The sequence below is a fragment of the Aegilops tauschii genome, chromosome 1 (assembly GCF_002575655.3).
Source record: "Aegilops tauschii subsp. strangulata cultivar AL8/78 chromosome 1, Aet v6.0, whole genome shotgun sequence".
Taxonomy (NCBI): domain Eukaryota; kingdom Viridiplantae; phylum Streptophyta; class Magnoliopsida; order Poales; family Poaceae; genus Aegilops; species Aegilops tauschii.
This window is the reverse complement of record NC_053035.3, coordinates 361886800-361908865: the sequence shown is the minus strand read 5'-3', so window position 1 is coordinate 361908865 and position 22066 is coordinate 361886800. Positions and strand designations below refer to the sequence as shown.

At 45.3% G+C, this 22066-nt stretch overlaps 2 long non-coding RNA genes across 3 annotated transcripts; both read left to right on the top strand.

The window, feature by feature from the left end:
* The first annotated feature begins 8018 nt into the window (after positions 1-8018).
* On the top strand, positions 8019-10676 carry LOC109739044 (uncharacterized). Its single transcript, XR_002226938.4, has 3 exons — positions 8019-8308; positions 8487-8628; positions 9896-10676. It is a non-coding gene; the product is annotated as an uncharacterized lncRNA (long non-coding RNA).
* A 2009-nt stretch (positions 10677-12685) lies between these two features.
* LOC109739043 (uncharacterized) lies at positions 12686-17387 on the top strand. 2 transcript variants are annotated; one of them, XR_006662314.2, is made up of 7 exons: positions 12747-13104; positions 15009-15211; positions 15285-15356; positions 15614-15691; positions 16330-16392; positions 16867-16912; positions 17010-17387. It is a non-coding gene; the product is annotated as an uncharacterized lncRNA (long non-coding RNA). The 2 variants fall into 2 exon arrangements; XR_002226936.4 differs by having other exon boundaries at positions 12686-13104; positions 16330-16912.
* Positions 17388-22066: the final 4679 nt, after the last annotated feature.

The following is a 22066-nucleotide window of genomic DNA, read 5'->3' as shown; positions in this document are numbered from 1 at the left end:
GTCGCTCGGTTTTTCCGGGTTTTATTTTTCTTTGTTTTTAGGTTTATATTTTTTTTTCTTTTTTCACTTTCCTTTCTTTCTTTTCTATCTCAATTTTTATCGGTTTCTTTTTTTTTTGCAATGTTCCACTGTTTTGCATTTGTTTTTTCAATTTTTACGTTTCTTATTTTTTTTCATTTCTTTGCTATTTTCGGGTTTTCATCTCTTTTCTTTGATTTCCACTGTCATGTTTTGAATCTGCTTATTCAGCTGACTTTGTCCGTTCTCTTCTTTATTTTATTTTTCATTATTATTTTATCGTTTTCTTCAGTTTCCTTTCTTTCCTTTTTAGGTTTATGATATTTTATATTATTATTTTAAACACATGTCTACTTTTTGATGCACTATGTACACTTCTTCAATATCGGACGAACATTTTTATACACATTTAATATTTTTTAATACATTATTAATTTTTTTCATAAATGCATTTTTTATATCTACTTTTTTTATACAGGGTGCATATTTTCTGTATACAACAGGAACATTTTTAAACATATTTACATTTTTAAATATATAATTAACATTTTCTAAAATATATCTTTTCAGGTATACATTTTTTGCATACACATAGTACACTTTTAGTATCCATAAGAAAAACAATTCTTATACATTGCTATTTTATTTCTTTTTCACGTTTTTTCGTATTTCTCTCAGTTCTTTTTAACACATATCTAGGTTTTTTTACTCCCTTCACTCAGAAATACTTGGTTCAAATTTGAAGTAAAACGACGACAAGTATTCTGGAGTAGAGGGAGTACATTTTTTGTATAAACCTGCATCATGATGAACATTTTTAATAGACAAATGTATAACATTTTAAATACATATACTGATTTTTTAATGCATGTCTTAATATATTGAATTAAACATCGGACATTTTTTAATTGTTTGAAAAAAATTGGTAGTACGTGAACATTTATCACATTATTTATTTAATTTTCTAAAATGTCAAAATAAATTTCTTTTGAAAAAAATATTGTTTTAATGTACATTTTCTTTTGAATATATACATTTTCTAAATTGTACGAAATATTTTCTTGATTTAAGCAAACAATTTTACACAGTAGAAATGGTTTTATCAAAACTTGACGTACTTTTGTTAAATTGCGGAAATATTTTTAAGTTTGCAGGAACATTTTTTAGTGCTATCAGTTTTTTGGAAGTTGTTCAAACATTTTTTTACATTGCGATAACATTTTTTGGGAAAGTGTGGTGAACGTTTTTAAAACCTAAACAAATTTTCCTCTTTTATATAAATATAAATGTAAATAATAACTAATAAAAAATAGCGGTACGGAGTCACTGCTCCTCCCGTGGGTCGGCACAATGATGCCATAATATGTGGGTTTTAGCATTTATGCTCGTGGGAGCGCGATGAAGGGGAGATCCTAAGTGGTGAGCAACCGGCGCCCACACGCGCCCCATTAAACCATCGCTCCCTCGCTTTGCTCCGGCTTCACTTCGTTCGCTCGGGCAAACCCTATTTGGCAATGCACGCGCCGGTTACTACTGTTTCTACAAACCGGCGCCTGCAGGCGCGTTAGCTGGGCCGGCCCATGTAGTTTTCCCTCTCTGTATTTGAAATAGAGAAAACAAACTGCCGTGCTGCTCCAGATTCGAACCCGCGTCCCCAATGAAGTTAACCTGGAGCAACCACCACGCCACCCCAGCAGGAGCTGGTAAAAGAGAACTTTCGCATTCTTTCCTTTCCCTTTTTCTTTTTTATTTTATTTCATTTTCCAATTTTCTTTTTCTTTTTTGTATTCAGTTTTTCTTTTTTTATTCATTCTGGTTCGTTGATTTGTTTGAAAATTCGTGAACTTTTCTTTTAATTATTGATTCTTTTGAAATTTGATAAACTTATTCTTCAAATTTGAGAACTTTTTTCCATATTGATTAACTTTTTTTCATGGTGATCTTTTTTGAAAATTGATCAACTTATTTATAACTTCGGTGAACTTTTTTCAAATTCGATGAACTTTTTTTGTTTTATGTTTATTTTCCTTCTTCCTCATTTGATGAATTGTTCGCAAATACGTGAACATTTTCTTCGAATCGATAAACTTTTTTTCGAATTCGATAAAAAAAATTCAATTTTTGATGAACTAAAATCGATGAACATTTTGGAGTTTCGATGAACTTTTTTCAAATTTGATGAACTTTTTCAATTCTTCTTGAACTATTTTGTTCATGAAATGTTTTTAAAAAAATCATGAACTTCGTCGATCCGTGAACTTTTTTCAAACTCGTGAAAATTTTAGAATCACGTGTTTTTTTGAAATTAGTGAACTTTTCCAAATTCCATGATTTTTTTTCAAATTTCTGAAGTTTTTACTCAAATTAGTAAACTTTTTCCAATTTTAGTGAGATTTTTTGAATACGTGAACCTTTTCTTTTTAAAAACAAATTTGTAAACTTTTTCTTAATCTGTGAACTTGCAAATTTTGGGACAGGGCGGCGACAATTGTCCATAAGAACTTCGCGGTTATTTGGATCAATAGGATGTGGTGGCTCTACAGGTTAGTCAGGCGCGGGCAACAACGCAATGGTCTGGGTTCGATTCCAGCGTTTTTTAGCTGCCACTACGTGAACGCGGGCCGGCCCACCAGGGCGCTGGTTGTGAGCGCCAGTTTGGTTAGCCGACGCTGAATGCGCGGATTAGGAGGTCCCGTTCGCTCGATCAACTCATTTTTTTTCCGACAGTATTGTGGTGTTGGTTCAGGAAAAAACCAGCTTTAGGTTTTTTAATTTAGAAAAGTACACAAATTTGTAAAAGTTCATTGATTTTGAAAAACAAATCATCGTTTTCCAAACAAAAGTTCACGAATTTGAAAAAAAGTTCATTGAATTTGAAAAAAGGCCATCGAATCTGAAAAAAGTTCATCAACTTAAAAAAAGTTCATCGAATCTGAAAAAAGTTCACTGAATTTAAAAAAAGTTCATCGCATTTGCAAAAAGTTCATTGAATTTGAAAAAAATTACATCGGATTTGAAAAAGTTCATCAAATTTGAAAAGTGTTCATCGAACTTGAAAACAGCTCCTCAAATTTTAAAAAGTTCATCGAAGTTGAAAAAAGTTCTTGATCGCAGAAGGTGATGTGGCGGGGTGGTTATCGCGTGGTGCACTGAACCGCTGCGGCGCAGGTTCGAATCTGCCTCGGTGCCCGTTTTTTGCATCAGTTCAGAAAAAAAGAAATGTGGCTGGCCCATCGCTAAGGTACCGTTTGTTAGGATTAAATTAATAGGTTACAGGTTGGTGTTGGTCATGTTCTTTGGTGCATGACCATCGTCTGCTACCGAGTACCGTGGATATGCATGTTTCCTTTTCATCTAGCTGGTTATATGCTTACCTGGTAGTATTGCCGTTATGTTCTTGCATGGTGGTTATTTTCGATACTAGTGGTTATGCTATGCTTATGAGTAGTGTTATACTTGTGTTATTCATGCTCGTCAGTATGCCACGCTCAGTTGGATATGATTTGTTGTTGTTCATATGATTGATGATTATGTTGTACATCCATGCTCATGTTGATATCATGCATAATAGTTGCATCATGTTATGTGGTATGACTCAGCATCATTTGCATTCAAGTTTAACCGGACTTAAATGAACTTGAACAACTGTTGGCTGAGTCATGGTGCCATTGAATCGAGCTGACCAGTGCAGCCACACTTGCCTTTATGGGAGGCTCCTAACTGGGTCTATTGTCATGCCTCTCGCCAGTGCCTCCAACAAGGGAAGGTTATGCGCGGGCGCTACCTTCGCCGGGTAGGACGGCATAAGCCTTGTGAGCCCGAGTTTGGTTATGTGCACATGTCCCCGTTTGGGACCGTTTATTGTTTTGCCACGACGGTGGCCATTGATGCCTTTGGTAGGCACGGGGCCACCCATGACTTAGCCCAAAGGGGAGTTGGTCGGAGTGGTCGGGAGAGTGTCATGGGCAGTAGATCGGTTTTGTCGGAACGCCGTTGGTCCACCCGAATGGGAGTGCGAGGCCATGGGTTCCATGGTGTGGGTAAAGTGCGCTACCTCTGCAGAGTGTGTGTGTATAATCTATCGATAGCCGCGCCCGCGGATATGGGCCCAGTTCGTAGTCGGTCACACTACGAGTCAACAGTAATAATAATAACTTGCTTAATAACAACCCCGGTTCGATGATGAGAGAAGTTGGTTGATCTTTATTTGATCGTGAGAGGATCACCGTGGTATAGAGGATACCGAGTTGTTGGATATTTGTGGTGTTATGCGAGAATCACGGGTAAAGGTCAAGCTCCTTCTGATCACGTACTAATTACTACGATATTGTAATACCAAGCTTGATTGGATCCTGAGATGATCGTGTGATGTCCGTGATGGTAAGCTTATGCATGTGATGGTCACGAGGTAACCCGAGCAGAGTAAGTTGGTGCATGATAGTGTCATCATGTTGCATGCTAGTATCATAATGTTCATTTGTTCATGCCATGCTCGTATTGTTCTAGCTGTATCATGTTCATCTTGTTCATGCCATGATTGATTTGATAGTATCATGTTAATCCTTGTTAACCTGTAATTGCCATGCTGTTGTTTGTCTTGATTGCTCTTGGTTGTTGTGAGCTTGCAAGTACATTCAATGTACTGACCTGGCGTGCCATGCCAGTTTGCAGGTCATGCCGGATTTGATTGCTTGTTTGCCGTGGAACCCTTGTTTGCGAGCTAGGATAAGCGTTCCAGCCAGAGTCCATGCGGAGTGGAGTTCATCACCGTCGTCGCTGTTCCACTACCAGTAGTTATTCCGCTGCTTTGCGTTGTTCTGCTGCTTGCATGGAGCAACCGTGGCAGGCATAGTGTCGCCGTGCCGATGTAACACTTGTAGCCATATAGAATGTAATGAAGAGCTGATTTGTTCTATGCTAAGCAGTGTCGTATTCCAGAAGACTTCTCCTCGATCTCTGGGCTGGAATACGGGGCGTTCCGGTTTTCTTTGAGCCGGGGTGCCGCAAGGCTTGGTATCAGAGCAGGTCTGGCTGTAGGACGCCCTAGCCCGCGCGAGCGTTAGAATGCGGTAGTATAGAGCCAGTTGGTTTGTTGCACTTGATTGCTGCATTTGTTTGTCGCATAGCATGCATATAGGTTTTATCTGGTCGCTGATAGTGATCTGGTGAGTGTAGGTGGTATCAGTTTTGATCCACTACATGCACCATCCCTCTTTGCATAACCGCTCTTCGTTGTTTGGCGTCACCTCCATCCGAGTAGAGTGAGGCCCTGGTACCAAGTGTTCCAGACACCATTTGCAGGAGTTATGCTCAGGTATCGCGTCGATATCTTTCCACCACCCACCCATTTTTGGCAACCCTTTCTGATCCTGGCTGCGAGAAAAGGGCAATGCCAGCAAGCCCAGCTTTCCACCGCTATCTTGCCCTGTCATCCAATTCTTTGGACGTGTACGGTTCCTTTCCGTACGCTTGGTGATGATGTGGTCGTGACCTCCGTGTTCCACCCCATGATCACCAAGTCTGTCCCCACCTGTTTATCCATCCAGATCCAACCGGTGTTCAGCCAACGCTTGGTATAGCCTTGGTTACGCCAACTCCTTCCACACATGGATTTACTTTCGTGCACACCGCCACAACATATTAGATCATAATACCGGAGTTTCCGCGAGATTTGTGTGCTTAGGTGTGCATGCATATTATTGTTGTGAGTAGCAGTAATATGTGATGTTGCTTGATTATATTATTATTTGTAGGCTTTGTGTGCTTTTGTTCTCGTCGTTTCTTTTGCTTCTTTCTTTGGGCCTTCGGTGTTGCCATATCTTCCCCTTATTAAAGTTGCTCGCCAACCGATACTGACTCGAAGAATCATCAAGGAGTTCAAATATTTGGAAACTCAGCAAAAACAGAATGGACTTCTCAGCCGACTGCAGCGAAATGGGGAATATCCGATCATGATGCTGATAATCAAAGTTGTATCAGTACGCACTCCTCATAGAAGTAATGATGAAATCAGCAAAAAGGGGTGTGCATGACTAGTAGTATATCATCAGCCAAAGGTATGGTTCAGATGCAAGGTTTGATGCTTCGTTGAGGATGATTTTGAAACATGATATACTTGGAAGCAAGCGAGAATGGGCCATGTATTCAATGCTCCGAAAGGAGGATAGTCCAACAAACCCTATTGCATACCAGTAATCAAGCAGAAATATTAAGATGGTATGTATATGTGGTAATCGGTCCGCATATCACAATGAGAAGCTTCTGGTGTAAGCAACCCAGTGTTCCATCGCAAGCTACCATAGAAGCTTCCAAGGCAAGATTCCTCTGTCTTCCTTAGTACGATACATGGATGACTTCCCGTGCAAGGTACTCTGTCTTCTCTAGTAAGCAACCGTAAAAGCTTCCGGCATAAGGTACCGAGTTTTCCCTAGCAAGTCTTTAAGGGGGGAAGCTTCTGAAGCACGATACCCAGCCTTCCTCAGCAAGATACTCTCGATGGTTTCCAGCATAAGCCATCCAATCGTCCTCATACGACATTGGTACAAGATAGAACATTGAGAATTGACAACAGATGGCAGTGCAAGAATCAGATCCGCAGCAGTTGGTCAGAAGCAAGAATCAGTCACAACACAAGTCCGCCTCGGGAATCAGATTCTCATATATATGTGAAGGAAGCCAGATATACACCTCGGTGTGACAAAGGACTACGAAGATTGACGACAACAGTGAGCTCTGTACAAGTACCTGTGAACCTGGAATATGATCCTGATGAGCCCTTGTCTATTTTTCTCCGGTGACGGCACCACGCCTATGTTCTGAGCTGTTTTTGGCCGTCCGGGGTGGATGCCGACTTTATATTTCTCTATTCAACAACTGTCACGAGTTCTGAGCTGCCTTCCGGCTGTCTCGTATAACTGTTGAGTTTCTTTTTGTGACAGTGGCCCTTTGCTCTGAGCTGCTTTTCGGTCGTCTTAGGGAACTGCCATGTTCTTCTTATCAACACGGTCTCATGCTCTGAGCTGCTTTTCGGCCGTCTTGAGCCGTGGTTGAGTTATTTCAGTGATGTCCCAGATCTGAGTTGTAAAGACCGTTCTGGTGGCTACTGGTTTATTTGCCGATTTCTTGCAAGGGTTCGGGTGATCATTTCCCTACGGTTAAAACTTGAGAGGTGATGAACCTGCCATTTAAACAATATTACCATGGCAGGAGATGAGAATAAGGGTACGCCTGTCAGAATATTGCACTCAACATTACCTATGATCACATGAAGAAGCAATATGACCAAGCTCTTTCAGCAAAGGATCCAGACAAAGAAAACAGTAATGAAGGAGCAAGACCGATGATGCAGGTATAAAAAGATTGTTGCATGAACCACATGGTGTAAATACCCCAGACAGTCTGAGTCAGCATCGATCACCATGAACATTCACCTAAGGGGTCTACTAAATTTTGGTATGGACCCCATATCCAGACAACCCGCTCAGCTAACAGTATATGCTCAGATTTGTCAGTATCAAATATCCGAGTCTGTCAAGTCAGACCAAGGGGTCATTCAACAGTTTGACTCTACAACAAAACATGTCAGTAGACACGTTTTTTCTAAGACGCTTTTATATTCGTCCCTATACTGAAAGCATCTAATATGTAGACACGCTTTTTGAGACGATGTAAGTACCGTCACAAATCTTATTTTTAGGGTATATCTCATTTATTATATTTTACATGTGTAAATAGGTACAGACGATTTTTGAGACGTTTTAGGATACATAAAAGAGTTTAACAAATAAATAATGAAACCAAAGTATTTTTTTGCAGAAAAAGGAAATTACCGGGCCCATCTATGCAGTAAAACGAGCCTACGTACCAAACTCAGCGCGCGCCCTCCTTCACCTTATCCGCCGCCACGTCCTGAGCCGCCCATCTATGCCGCCGCCGCAGCCGCCGGGCTGGCTCCTCCTCCACCCCTGCGCCCCGTCCCAATCTCCACAGCCTCCAGCGACCAACTCCATCTCCTGCCTCCTGCAACTGGTCCTGCCAGTGCGCCGCGTCCGCCGCCGGTGAATACCCTCCGCAAGGACTGCCCCTAGCCCCTCTGCTCCGGCGCTCCTCGGCCGTCCCCGGCCCTTTGCCTGGTCGCCAGGGACGTGCTGCTCCACGCCTGCTCCAGCCGGGGGCTGCCACCCGCCGCGCCGGCTCTTTGCTCCGGCCAATCCCGGGCTGCTCGCCTGCTCTGCCGGACTCTGCCGCCCAGGACTTGCTGTCAACAAACAGCAAGCAGGCTGGGACAGGGGTAATTTTCTGAGAAATCTCTCTCTTCTGTTCTTCCTATCAGTGTGTGATGAAAATGAAATTAAATTTGAACTGAAAAATTGTGTATCAGCGTATATGCAGGGGACTGTGTATATGTATAATGTATTGTTGATTTGGAAGGGAATGCATTTTAGTATCAATTTCATTTCATTTTGTAGAAATAGAAGAGGAAGACATATTTCATTGGAAGTTTCAACACCCGGTGTTTCAGTCGGACTGAATCAACTCCACAAATTGGAACAACCATAGATCGGACCACTGTCTTTGGCTTCAAACAACCCGCCTTCAATCTCAACTCGAGTAAGTACCTCTTTTGTATCTCATACTTTTTATTGAAAGTTTTCGGCATGTTTTTATCTATTTTGTTGTATCATTAAGAATTGAGTTTAAATTCTAATTTATGGTGCAATTGAGACTTATTTTGTATGATTTAGTATATTTTTGGGTAGCTATAGCCTTATGGATGCTAAGTTTTTCCCTTGCGCTGTTTTTTTCTAGGCATACTGATGATATATTCTTAATGAAGTCTACTAAAGGTAGTTTTCACCATATTTTTGAAGCAGACCCATATGCTAGGATGGACTGAACTGAACTAAGCTTTGCCTTTGACTTTGTGATCATTTTCTGGTTGTCCCGGTGAACATAGAGACACTTAAAATGTTTTAATTGGATTCTGGTGCAAGCTCGCTGCCTTGCTCCTCACCGAGAGACATACCATTTGTCCAAAAGTATCAAGCATTGGATGTAAAGTGGACAACCTATTCGGTACTGAAACAATATATGTAGCATGTATGAAGCTGAATCATGCTTATAACACTGAAGAACACAGTAACTTCAATAATGCAAGTAAGTAGCTGCAGTCTTCCAGGATTTTTGATAAATAAATCAGCAAGTGCCACTCACCTAAGTTGTCTTTTCAGCGTATCCTACCATGCGCCAATGAGGCAAGTGGTAGTGTATCCTAAAAAACTCTTTTTCCTGAAGGTGTAAACACATGCAGCAACTAATCGTGTGCATTAGAAATTTAGAATGCACTGTTTGATAATTACTCTCTTAGGCCCTGCTTGCTAACTTTGAAAAAATATGCGACCGGCTACCCTTCAACAACTGCCAGTCACTTGGGGACTGTTTGATTTCTAGCCAAATGTTGCCAGATCTATGGTTAGGCACACATAATTTTCTGAGGTGAGTGAATGTTCGGTTGGCTGACACAGTTGTGGCTTGCGACTTTACTAGTCACATGATTAAGGAGTACATTTTGGCCACACTTTTGTGGCAAGCCACACTCTGTCCCGAGGGGTAATAATTACTACTTTTGGCTTAACTGTTTCAAAGTAAGCTTTTAACCAAACTAGGGTGTTAAATTGGTCTTAAGTTTCAATCTTGTATTGTGGATCATCACATATGTTCTCTGTTTCTTGTTCAATGATGTCTTATCTGACTCGTTAATGAGTCCACTTAATATCCTTTTCAACTTTGCTGACTGGTTGGAACAAAAGGTACATTTTACCGTATTCATGTACTCTGAATTATATAGGCACCTGAATTTAACTAATTGTACATACAGGTTTTCCAAAGCGATGGACCAACTATTACAGAAAAGGTAAGAGCTTTGGCTGCAAAACACAATAGATACGGGGTGCGCTATAGTGGCTATGTCATCAACAGCTTCAGGTTCCACACGATGAGTCATGAGTCAGGGCATGTCACACAAAATAGTGGTGTGGTGAACATTGCAGAAAATGGTGTTAGATATTATGGCAGATTAAGTGACATCTTTGAATTTTCATACAATGATTACAAGGTGGTGTTCTTTAATTGTGATTGGTATGATGTCTACCATAAAGTTGGCATACAAACGGATGAGTTTGGGTTCACTCTTGTGAACAAGTCTGGGAAAATACACACAGGAGATGAGCTAGAGGATGATCCTTTTGTATTTTCCTCCCAAGTGCAGCAGGTTTTCTATGTTCAAGATCCAAAAGCTGAACTATGGAATGTAGTAGTGGAAGTCAGGCCTCGTGATCTTTTTGACATGGGTGTTGAAGAATCATCGGATGAAACAGATTAGAGCATTGTGATTTTGGTTCAGGCTGAAGTATGGTGGCAGCTCTTTGCTCGTGTGGTTCTTTGCATACAACTACAATTTTAGTTATGGTTTCAGTAGTGGTTTACGAGCACAAAGTCAGAATGCTTTATTATAGTTTATGGTTGTATGTTTTCGTACTAATTCAGGGCACAGCCCAAGTATACTTGGTTGTTAATTGCAGGTTGATTTTGCAGAATTTCTGTTCTGGAAAGTGAAGTATCACCTTTGGTTTATTGATTATTCCCACATGTTACAGTTATCTGGTGTTATTATATTACATGGCTGAGAAATGTTGAATATACATTTGTGAATTCTTGTTTTTAAGATCATGCCTTCGACACTCGTCTTTTACATGACTGCATAATTGGGAGGTGCTTAGTTCAGCTAAATGGAATTAATGTGTTTGAATGTAAGAAAATAGGTTTTATAAGACTGATGTGCTTTTGTCTGGCCATTGTCAAATGTGTTGCCACAATGTCACAAGTGCAATTTTCTAAGACTATTGACTATCAGAACTCAGAAGTGGCAAACTGGCATTGCAGTCTAGACAGAAACATTCTGTGATGTCCATTGACCAAGTCATTTTGTTCGGATTGTAGATTTCTTTTACCTTGCTCGGATCCAAATGGTGGGTCCAACATTACCAAATTTGGCAGCATTTTGCTACCATTTCAGTACCAGCTGCCAAATTTTGAACCGAAAATTTGGCCTAAAACTTGAACCAAAAAACATAGTGTCCATAAAATTATGAATTTTTTACACAACGACAACCATATGATTATTACTCTGGGATATTTTCAATCATTTTGGCTGAATCGAATAAAAATTAAAATTGGAAAACCAATTCACTGCCTATTTGGCGAAAAAATTGAACCCAAATAAGTATCCAGATGGATTATGAAATTTTGACACAAGGACAACCATGTGATCACTTCATCGTTTTTTTCAAACGGATTTAAAATTAAGAGGAGGCCGACGAGGCAACAACCTAGTTTCGTGCGGACCCCAACCTCGCAGAGGCCTAGTCCAGCGATCGCTCACTCACCACCACGAAGGAGGAAGCGGAGTGGCTCCTCCGCAAGCGCCAGGTGGCGGCCGAGCAGGGCTGCCATGCTGTTGCGCCTTTTCGCCGCTCCGACGACCACCTCATATGCATGGCCGCCCTGTTCTTCCGCATCGTCGTCGTCGCTGTCGTCCCTCCAGCGGTGGAAGGTCGCCGGAGGACCGCAACAGCCTTGTCCGATGGTTGCCTACCGCTGGCGGAGGAGCTGCTCCGCCTCCTCTTGCGCGGTGCTGAGGGCCACCTTGGCCATTACCGGCAGTGCTGACGAAGCCCTGCTGGCGGCCTTGCCCCTGCCAGCATTGGTGGAGCAGTCGCTAGGCAATCACTCTTCGCCGATCTTGGTGAGCTTGTCGTAAAGGAGGCGACGCCTGGTGGTTGTCTCAGCGGTGGTAACGGAGCGGTCGAACGCCCACACAGTAGCAAGGTCTGGGTCATTAGGGACCCATTCCGGCGGCACATCGCTCTTGGCGAACGCAGAGCGGGGAGCGGCATTGCCTCGGTTATACCGAGCCTGCTGCCTAGTCTTGCGCCCCTCCTCGGATACGATGGCCCTCAAGCCCGAGGCACCGCCATAACCACCTCCTCCTAGGTAGTGGAGGATGCGCCATGCGCCTTCATGATCATGGGTGGAAGCTCCTCCTTTATCGGGCGATAATTGCAGCGTGGCGGCGACAAGGGTCTGTCAATGCGGGCTCATCCTTCACGTGGCGGAGGCGCAGGGGGATGCTGACTCCCGTTTCACGCGGACATGTGTCGGGGACGGTGGCTCCTCCTTCACGCGCGCCGGCGATGGTGGCGCCGGGCCCATCTGACGGCGCGAATTCTTCATCTGTCAGAGACTCAGAGTGGCCTCCACGAGAAGATGGGTCCGCTGCTGCGGCTACTGGTCCTCCTCGTGGCCAGAGGAGCCCGCCGCCGTGGATGCGGATGGGCCAGGAGAGGGAGGCCGGACGTATGCGAACGGTTTGAGGGTCGGCATTAAAGATGCCCTTAGACCGAAAAATCCATTATACATTTTCTAGGAGAAAACATTTTACGATGTATGCTAATAACAATAATAACAGAGGAGGTGACCTGGCCCATTTTTTGGTTGTTTGTGTACAACAAAAAATAAATAGGCTTTTTCTAATGATACATACTTAGTTTTCCGCATTTCATTTGGAGGAAATCATTTTTCTCTAATTTTTTTGTTGGAGGAAATCATTTGGGCGTTTGGCACAACTATTTTCCATTTGCCGCCAGGAAATAGCGCGCCAGCGCTCTTATTATTGAAAAAAAATCCCCGTAAATCACTCCGCCACGCCGCCCTCTTTCCACTTCTCCTCACCCACGCCGCCATCTCTCCACTTCTCCTCTGCTTCCACCTCCTAATCCATCCCAATCCATCTAATGGGATCCCTCCAACCCGCTGGCCACTGATGTGCATCACCTCAATCAGATGAACAAAGATCCATTGGTTTGGTGGGCGGTCTGACGGAGACTTGGCGGGCGGGCGGGCGATTGGAGGCCGTGGAGGTTGGGGGACAGAGACCGGCCGGCGTGTGCATTGGGGCCAACGGCGGCGATTGGGCGGGAAGGTCGGAGGAAGTCTTCTGCAACGAGCAATTTCGTCTTCAGCTTACAGGTATATTAAGCAGAGCAAGCACGTTGGTACAGCAGCCATCCTGCCTAGGGTAGTTGCGCCCCAGGTTCGTATTGTTCCTACCATTGTGCTGTACTCTCTCAGGTCTTGGTCAAGAAATTACTGAAATTCTTTGATCTCAAACTCAAGGCATAATTTGATTTCTTGTGGCTTAATCAGTGTAAAGGTTTGCTGTCCGATTTTTTAGAGTAACACCACTTTATTCAGATAGCAACATCAGTACATAGAGTATTCCTAATAAGTTCAGGGATTACACCACGATAGATCTGACTAGGACGATGCTCACAGCTACAAGCTAGTTTGTCTGCTGGTACATTCGTCAAACGTTTTACAGGAATAAAAGAGCAAGCCTGAAAACTTGCTGCCAGCGATTTAATGTCAGCAATCACCCTACCTACTGTAGATCGATCCCTGAAGGCAGCACCAATGCCTCAGCAAGTTCAGGCGTCATGATCACTTCAGACTGCTTGTTACAGGCCAACAAGCATTCTCCGTTGTGGTTCCGTATCGCGACGCCAATCCCCATCCTTTGTGAGCTCGAGAACAGTGCAGCATCCACGTTAACAACAACCGATCCGTCCGGCGGTGGAGTCCATAGAGCAACTGATAGAGAAGACTCACACCTAGAGGGCGAACCAGTTTTGGGAAAATGCTGAAAGGGAGGTTTGTTGTTCGGTTGTGCAAACTGCAGGAGCTCTGCTCCATGGTAGGAGCAGAGTAACTATTAATGCACATTAAGCCACATCACGCATAGTGACTAGTATCACAAAATATCAAAAGCTTTGTTGGCAGAACCATTTGGGAAGAGTCCCATCCCAATTGTTTTTTTGTAAACTGTTTGGGTGAGTAGTTGCTTTTGTGTAGTCTGTACTAGTGAAATCACTAAACTGGTGACTGTTTCTTTCATATTCTTCCTGTGCTGGTTTGCATTAGCGTAACTTTTAGGCAGAATTAGATCTCATTGCATGCTTGATATTTGATTTGCTGCTTGCATGTTTTTTTGCTAAAAAAATTATGTGTCAGCCAGTCTTATCATAGATTTAATCCCAACTGTTATATGTTGGTATAATGAATGTAGAAGATTATTTAGTCTATGTAGACAAATGTGGGCATCATTTCCGATTGATGGGCATAATCAATTCTTCAAATTTTTGCTCATTAAGATTACTAAACGTATAAAAATTATGACTAATATATAAGAAAATTTTAATCAACCGAACATCATGAATTCCCATGTGTAGTAATGATGAAGTTACATCTAAGCCAAATTATTTCACTTTGCTTTGGGAGTACTTAAGTTGCTCCTCAGATAAGGTAATCCCTGTGTATTTGCAGCCACTTTGCTTGACCACTTGCACTGTTAATCTGCCCCAACTGCTACCAACTTCAAGGACATGATGGTGCCGCTCCACTATGGCCTTTAGTTAGTTAGTACATAATGGTCATATCATTTGTGTATGTATGTTATACACGCACATGATGAGTCCATCTTGTTATTTGTGTAGTACTAGTAGTATTATCTTTCCGAATGAGAGTCCAATTTTACATAGCTGGCCCACTTCTAAGCTTTCCTCCATCAGCCAAAAGAATGCAGTATGTCAGCCACATCTAATCCATCACAGGTTGCATGCACACTTAGTATTCTATACCACTTCTAATCAATTCTATTAGCAAAACTTGAAAATGGGACATGAGTAAAGTCATCGTTGGATTCATAAGCTGTGAGAAGAAGACAATCAAACATATGAAACTAGTTTCATACCAGCAACTTGATGACAGGTCATTTCGATCATGTGAATTGCTATAGAATGAGGCATTTTCTCTCTATACATGCCCTGCCGCACTGGACTTTTGGTTGAGATCTGTAGTTTCTGTTACTTTGGCAGATTAACAATGGCAAGGATACCAAGACGACTACAGGACTTGGACCTTACAATGCATGATCCAGAACATGTGCAGCTTGGTGAAGAAAATCTGCAAGGTCCTCCAGAGATTGATAATATAGTACCAGGAAGATCTCATGAATCCACTAGCCAAATCAAGATAATTTGTAAGTCTCGATGTGCAGGAGCCACGAACTACTATGCAGGTAATGTAATGGGCTTTTCATGTACTATTTAATGCAGGTCCATTCTAATGTCTTACAACTATTGCTTTAATAGGAGCTGCAACAAACCAAATCAAAAGAGGGTTGTGGCAGTGCGCCTTTACCACATGAACATGTGATCACTAAGGTGTGCCAACTAACCGGCACTTAGTTATCAATTATCTCCTGCCAGTAATTTTGTTATTGATTGAACCCTTATACTAGTCAAATATTGGAAAGCTATCTTATCATCAAGTTAAAACTTTGTGAAATATTAACCTTTAATTAGAAACTATAACCTGATTGGGTTCGTATATACCGTCCTAGTAATCTTAACCTACGTGCAAGGATTTATCCAGCTTTTTATCAATGATGCCGATGGCACCTTCTCCTATTAAATTGCAGAATGCCCATGCTGAAAATAATCTTCTCGTGCAGCAAGGCGGTCCTGAACCAAGTTTATGACTTCAAGCCGCTAAGCAGGTAAACATATGCTACATATCTAAATGACAATGATTGTACAAAAGGTTGTCTAATTTTGTATTTGAGTGCAAGGTAAATGACATTATTATGAAATACCAATCCCATTTTGATAAGCACTATCGTGACACTACTAGCAGATCATAAGTCAGATTTAACCAAGTATTAAAAATTGTATTGCATACAAGAGTAACATGATTTGGCCCAATGGAACCAAAAGTTAGTCACACACATATCATTGTTGCTCCAACAGATCTCCTATTCAAATAAACTAATTAATCACTTCTGAAATGATACATGAGTACTGATAAAATACCAATCTTTCATACATGTTCTTTTTGGTGGAAACCCTGCATAGATGTTGAGGAACACCTGGCCTTGAATATTAGGTGAATTATGTTTTAAGTGTATAAATTTACATGACGTCAACTTCATTTGTTTGCATACTGAATTCATGCTTAGTTTTCACAATAAATAATTTTGTAATAAGACCTTAATCTAATTTGATAGCGAAATGTGCAGACCAAAAGTACGTGTAGAATAAGGCTCCTTGGTGCATGTATCGGAACTCTTCAAAACTATCATTCTTGATTGTAGTTGATCATGTGTCTCCCTTCACGCGTATTCCTATTTAATTGCAGAATGATCATGCTCAAAATAGCAATGCAACCAAGCCATGTGGTCATCACCAAGTCACTAAGCAGGTACATATAGGCTACATATCCAAATGACAATGATTGTATAATAGATAGTTGGTCTAATTATTTGTGAAATTGTTCTTATTTGTGTAAAATGAAATCTTCTCAAGTTCATCAATAACAAATGTTTCATTTCTTCAAAAAATGGATAAAGTTGAAGTTGTGTTGTATTCAATGAACTCGAGAAACAAAGACAAACTCGTAGCCAAAGGGACTTTAGTGAGTAAAGAGAAAACATATGTGGTTGGAGGAAACATGCTTGGAGTGCAATACGTTGCAGTTCTTGTTCGCGGCTGTACATATCTAGGAGATGAGAAACTAGTTAGACCATATGAAAAATTCCAAACAGTAAGGGATGCTATGGGTTCTATTATTGCTTGGCCTCGCTCACATGTAAGTATGTTTTCATTCAAGCATTGTGTATGCTCCAATTTGCACATGTGTGATATGTTATTTATCCAGAATCTTTCTTGTTTTTAGGTAAAAATAGTTAAGCCAACTCCTCCAGCACAACCACAAAGCATTGGTATGATACATTTCTTATAATTTCATCAAAGAATCTCTTATCTCGTAGTTCTCTATAAACATATGTTCATGTAAATGGTGTTCATCCTCCTTTTCAGGGTGGTGAGGAATTGAAAAGTGAGTGCATTAAAGGAGCTAGGAGTGGCTAGTTAGTTGAGGACTTGAAAAGGGAGTGCACTGGAGGAGTCAGGAGCAGTTGATGAATCTATCTTTGAATGAACAAATATTCTGGATTATGTATAGATTTTAGCTTCATAGAGAAAAATAGTTCCAGTCTATAGGATCTTTTCTTATTTATTTTCAACATTGCATGTTTCATATGAATGTTTGATATTATTCAGCTGTGAACTCCACGTACTTTTAGTGGAGACATTGTTCGTGCTAAATGCATTGGATGTTGTTACCGAGGTTGCCAATGTTTGCAAATGCAATCTATGAAGTGGAATGATGCCTTCATATCACAATATTATTTGACCAATTTGCATGTGCAACCATGACACAAAAATAAGTGCATTTGAAACAATGAAACAAAATCGAAATTAATCAAATACTATTTGAAGTAAAATATTCCATTAGTATAAATATTCTTATGGATATTTAGAGAGGAGTATAAGAGGCGAATGAAACTTGTCTATGAGTAGAGACGTAATATCAGCATGCCTAACCTAACGTCTCTACATGTCGGAGTAAATGGCCATGGGTAGCCTAACCGACTCCCCCTGACTCTTCAAGAAATTATCAAGCTATTTAAGCCTTCAAGCATACGAAGCATAGGGCCGCCTTCCCCCGGCCGGCTATCCCCAGGGCCGACTCCTAGAAGGCGACCCAGTCTCAGAAACCTTCCCCAAGAAAGCTACGAGGTGGCCGACTCCAGGAAGCCGGCTCCAAGAGGACCGACTCCCCTAAGCCGGCCATGAAGAGCGCCGACTCCCCGAAGCCGGCCAAGACCGCACCCACCAAGACTGTGTCCATATAACGGCGATAAGATGGGGCGTGGCTGCAGTGCAGCCCACTACCCCCGAATCCCGAAGCAGGCATGGCCACAGGACGCCGTACGGGTCGGCCATCTCCCGTCCGGCGCGGCACTGTAGCCATGTTGACCTCGATGTCACCCACGACAAGCGCCAGTACGGCCCGCGGGCGGCGGGCCCCTTTAGCCAGAGAGACGCTCGAAGGCGGCCCGGCCTCCCCTACTCGGCCAGGGGCGTAGCCGGCTCCCAAGAGCCGGCTACCTCCCTCCCTCGAAACATGTGCCTCATTAAGGAGACAAGACGAGGTAAGGCTACAGTGAGAGCCCGCAAGGCGGCTGCGCTGTAGCCACGCTTACCTCGACAAGGCCCTCGTCATCAGGGGCGAGGCAACAACAACCTGCCGCCGACAAGACCACCAAGCGGTGGGGCCGGCCTGTCGACCAAGAGGCCGGCAGCCGGCGGGACCCACCAGTCGGCGGGCCCCAGTAGCCGGCGGAGAAGCCGGCGAACACAGACACTGACGGCTGGGACCCGCGCCCAGCCGGATTACTATTGTACCCCTGGGGGTAGGCCTATATAAACCCCCGGGGCACCCATGCAAAGGGTTGGTCTCATAGAATTACACACACCATATAGAGAGAAAGGGAGAGCTAGCCTTGCTCTTCTTCTCCCTCGAATCCGACAGCTCAAGGAGCATTTGTAGCTACTTGTTTTGATCTAGTGATCATGCGGAGACCCCGCAGAGCAGGACTAGGGGTGTTATCTCCACGGAGAGCCCCGAACCTGGGTAAGATTCGCCGGCGTGCATGTCTCGCCTCATCCCGTTTCCAGGCACCGGCGACGTCTTACTGGCTCCCACAATGATAAGACACCCGTTGGCATATGTCGCACCTACCACCCGACGTTTGGCGCCCACCGTGGGGCCAGGTGCACCGTCGTCCGGAGACCTGTTCTGGACGGGAACCCTTTTCCTCCCCCGCGAGCGCAGCCAGCCTGCTGCGCCCGACGGCGTTTGCCCCGACGCGTTGCGAGGCGTCGACGATGCCTGCGCAGCGAGCTGCCTCGCCGATCTGCTCGGCGAGACTCGCATCTCCGACGAGCCCGCGTCCGACGTGGGCACGGACTACCCCGAGAGCCGCCTCGTCAGCCTCCTCGACCAACTTCACGTCTCCAGCGAGCCTGCTGTAGACCTGGAGTCGGCCGGCTCCACCGACCCGATGCTTGTCGACTCCGACACGGCATCGCTCGACGCCTACCCCTCCGACGTGGTAGTCTTCGACGACCCTCTCCCTCGAGCTGACAGCGGCAACAGCGCTGTCACCGAAGTGCTGGTCATCAGCCATGTCGCCAACTCGGGCGAGAACGCCCACGACGCCCTGCAAGCGGCGATGCACGACTTATCCGTCCCCATCCCGGCCGACGCCGACGCTGAGACCCTGGAGGCACGCCGCCTCGCCCTCATCGCGGAAGGCCAGAAGATAGCCTCCATGAGACGCCTCACCGAGGCTCACCAACGCGAAGTCGACCGCGCCGCCTTTGGCACGCCGCCTCCTGGCGGGCCGAGCCGAGTCGGCCTCGTCCAGAAGCGCGGCGCAGCCATCGCCAGCATGCTGGGGGCAGACCGCCCCGTCTACGCCACCCCGCTCGAGAATCTGCGAGCCGCTCAGGCGGCCGCTGAAGAGCTAAATGGGCTGGGAGCCGATGAGCTCCCCTACCTGCTGGAAGAAGGCCGGCTGTTTGCACTCAGCCGGTCCGCCATCTACCAGCAGGGGTTGCGCCGTTACCACAACCGCAAGGTCAAGCCAAGATCTTTCCAGGAGGGCGACCTTGTGCTTTGGCTGATCCAGCGAACAGCCGGCCAGCACAAGCTCTCGGCCCCTTGGGAAGGCCCTTTCGTCATCAGCAAGGCACTAGGCAACGACTCCTACTACCTGATCGACGCGCAAAAACCAAGAGCACGCAAGAGGGATGATTCTGGCAAGGAGTCGGAGCGACCATGGAACGCGAACCTCTTAAGAAGATTTTACAGTTGAAAGCAGTATGTATCATGCTACCCTTTTGTATTAAGTACGAAACAACAGGCCCCCCGAGGAGCACTCGGGGACTGCCTTCCTTTATCTATGAATGATGAGTGTCATATTCATGAATGCATTATTACATTTGATTTTCTGTCTGGCACCGGGTTCGACTAGTCGGCCCGGGGACTGGCCGCCTTAAGTTATATTAAAGTTCTACCTGAAGTCAGACAAGTAGTGTGCCGGCTCCCGAGTCCTCTCTTGTTGAAAGTCGCAGCTCGAAGAACCGACTGTCCGACTAGCAAGAGCCAAAGGCAGAAAGGATGCTCACACGAAAAAGGCTAAGGACTAACAAACTTGTATAACGAAAAGACGGCCTCCAACCACGCTTGCCGGCTGTCAGAACAGCCGGCTGGCCGGCCTCCCAAACACTTCGCTATAATCCAACAAAGCTAGAGTACTTGCCCTCCCAACTGGCCAAGCACTTCTCCAGCCACAGATTGCAGAGCAACTGTCCGACTGGGGAGGCGGCAACCAAGGGAGGGCGGCAAAGGAAACAGCAGAAGGATGAAAAGCAAAGAATAAGGGAAAGCCAAACACATGCATACTCATATTTACATATAAGGCCCCCAATAGGCCGGCAATCAACATAGTTCGAATACACCCCCAGTGGGTGGAATTGTGCAAACTTAACAAAATATTATTCCAAGAGTGATAAGACAGGAAAATAAAGACAGCAGACTATACTAAGGGCGCGGTGTGGGAGCCGGTTTGGTCGGTGGAGACGGCGCCACCAGCTGGAGGAGTGGCCGGCTGGCGGGTCTCGGCTTGATCATCGCCGGCTGCAGGCGGTGCACCCGCGCGTGCCTTGTTGCTGGAGGCACGGTCAAGCTGAGGCTGACCGGCCGCTCCACCATCTGGCCCGGCGTCTTCACCCTCCTCCTCCTCTTCTTCGCCCTCGTCGCTGGAGTCGATCTCCTCCGCCGAGTCTTCGCCGTCTGCCGGGTTCAGCCCGAACCACTCCTCCGGCTGGGCAACACCGTTGTCGTCCACTTCAGGAGCGAAGGCGCTGGTGTCGGTGTAGTCGGCGATCGCCGAAGCCCGCCGGATGATAGCCGGCCGCGCCGGCTCCAGCTCCGTGTCGGCCTGCTGCCGCCAGGTGGCCAGCTGGTCCAGGCTCAGCCCGGGGTACCAGGCCTTGACGAACTCCAGCGCCCGCCTGGCGCCGGACCGAGCCGCCGAAGACTTCCAGGCCTCGAAGCGGCCGACCGCCACCTCCAGCCAGTCGGCAGTCCGACTGGGGGTGCGGGGAATCACTTCACCAGGCCAGAGAGCGGCCAACACCTGCCCCCCGACACGTTGAAGCCGGCGGAGCAGGCGATGAGCCGGCTGGAGGCGGGCCTGGATCGCCAAGAGCTGCTCCTCCAGCGACCGGCGAGCGTTTGGCGCGATCTTGGCGCCAGCCTGCCTCTGTGCCTCGCGGCAGGCCTCGATGATCTGGTTGGCGGCGGTAGAGTAGCCAGGGAAGTACTCTGCGCAAGAAAGAAAGAGAAAGAAGAGAAAAACACCAAGTCAGAAAACGAGCCAAAACGGCAAGCGGCAAGCAAGGACGAAAAAGAAGGCGGCTTACCGTCAACCAAATCTTCGATCTGGCCATAGCCGTTGATCAGCGTCTGCTTCGCTTCGGCCCAGCTAGCCGCCTCTGTCTCATACTCGGCCTGGAGGGCAGCCTCGCTGTCCTGCACCGCCTTCAGGGCCGCCTTGTGGCTCTCCTCTTGGTCGGCCAACCTCTTGGCCAGGCGGTCACGCTCCTGCGCCAAGGCGGCAAACTCGGCCTCCTTAGCACGGAGGGCGGCCTGAGACCCTCCCAGCTGCTCCCTTAGACTGGCGTTGGCCACTGCAGGGATGGCAGAGAAAAAGAAGCAATAAGAAGAAGTCGTCAAGGAAGATCCGACTCGACTGCTCAGCAGTCGGCCCGAATCTCGGGGACTACACCCAATGGGTGCGCTGACGCGCCCCCACGTGAGATAAAAGACGAAGCACTTACCCCGGCTCTCAGATAGGTCAGCAGTCTTCTGGGTCAGCTCCCGAGCCTGGGAGTTGAAGGCAGCCGCGCGGAGGTTGTGGTAGTCCTGCAAGTCAGGCAGAAGAGCGAATGAGAACAAGAAT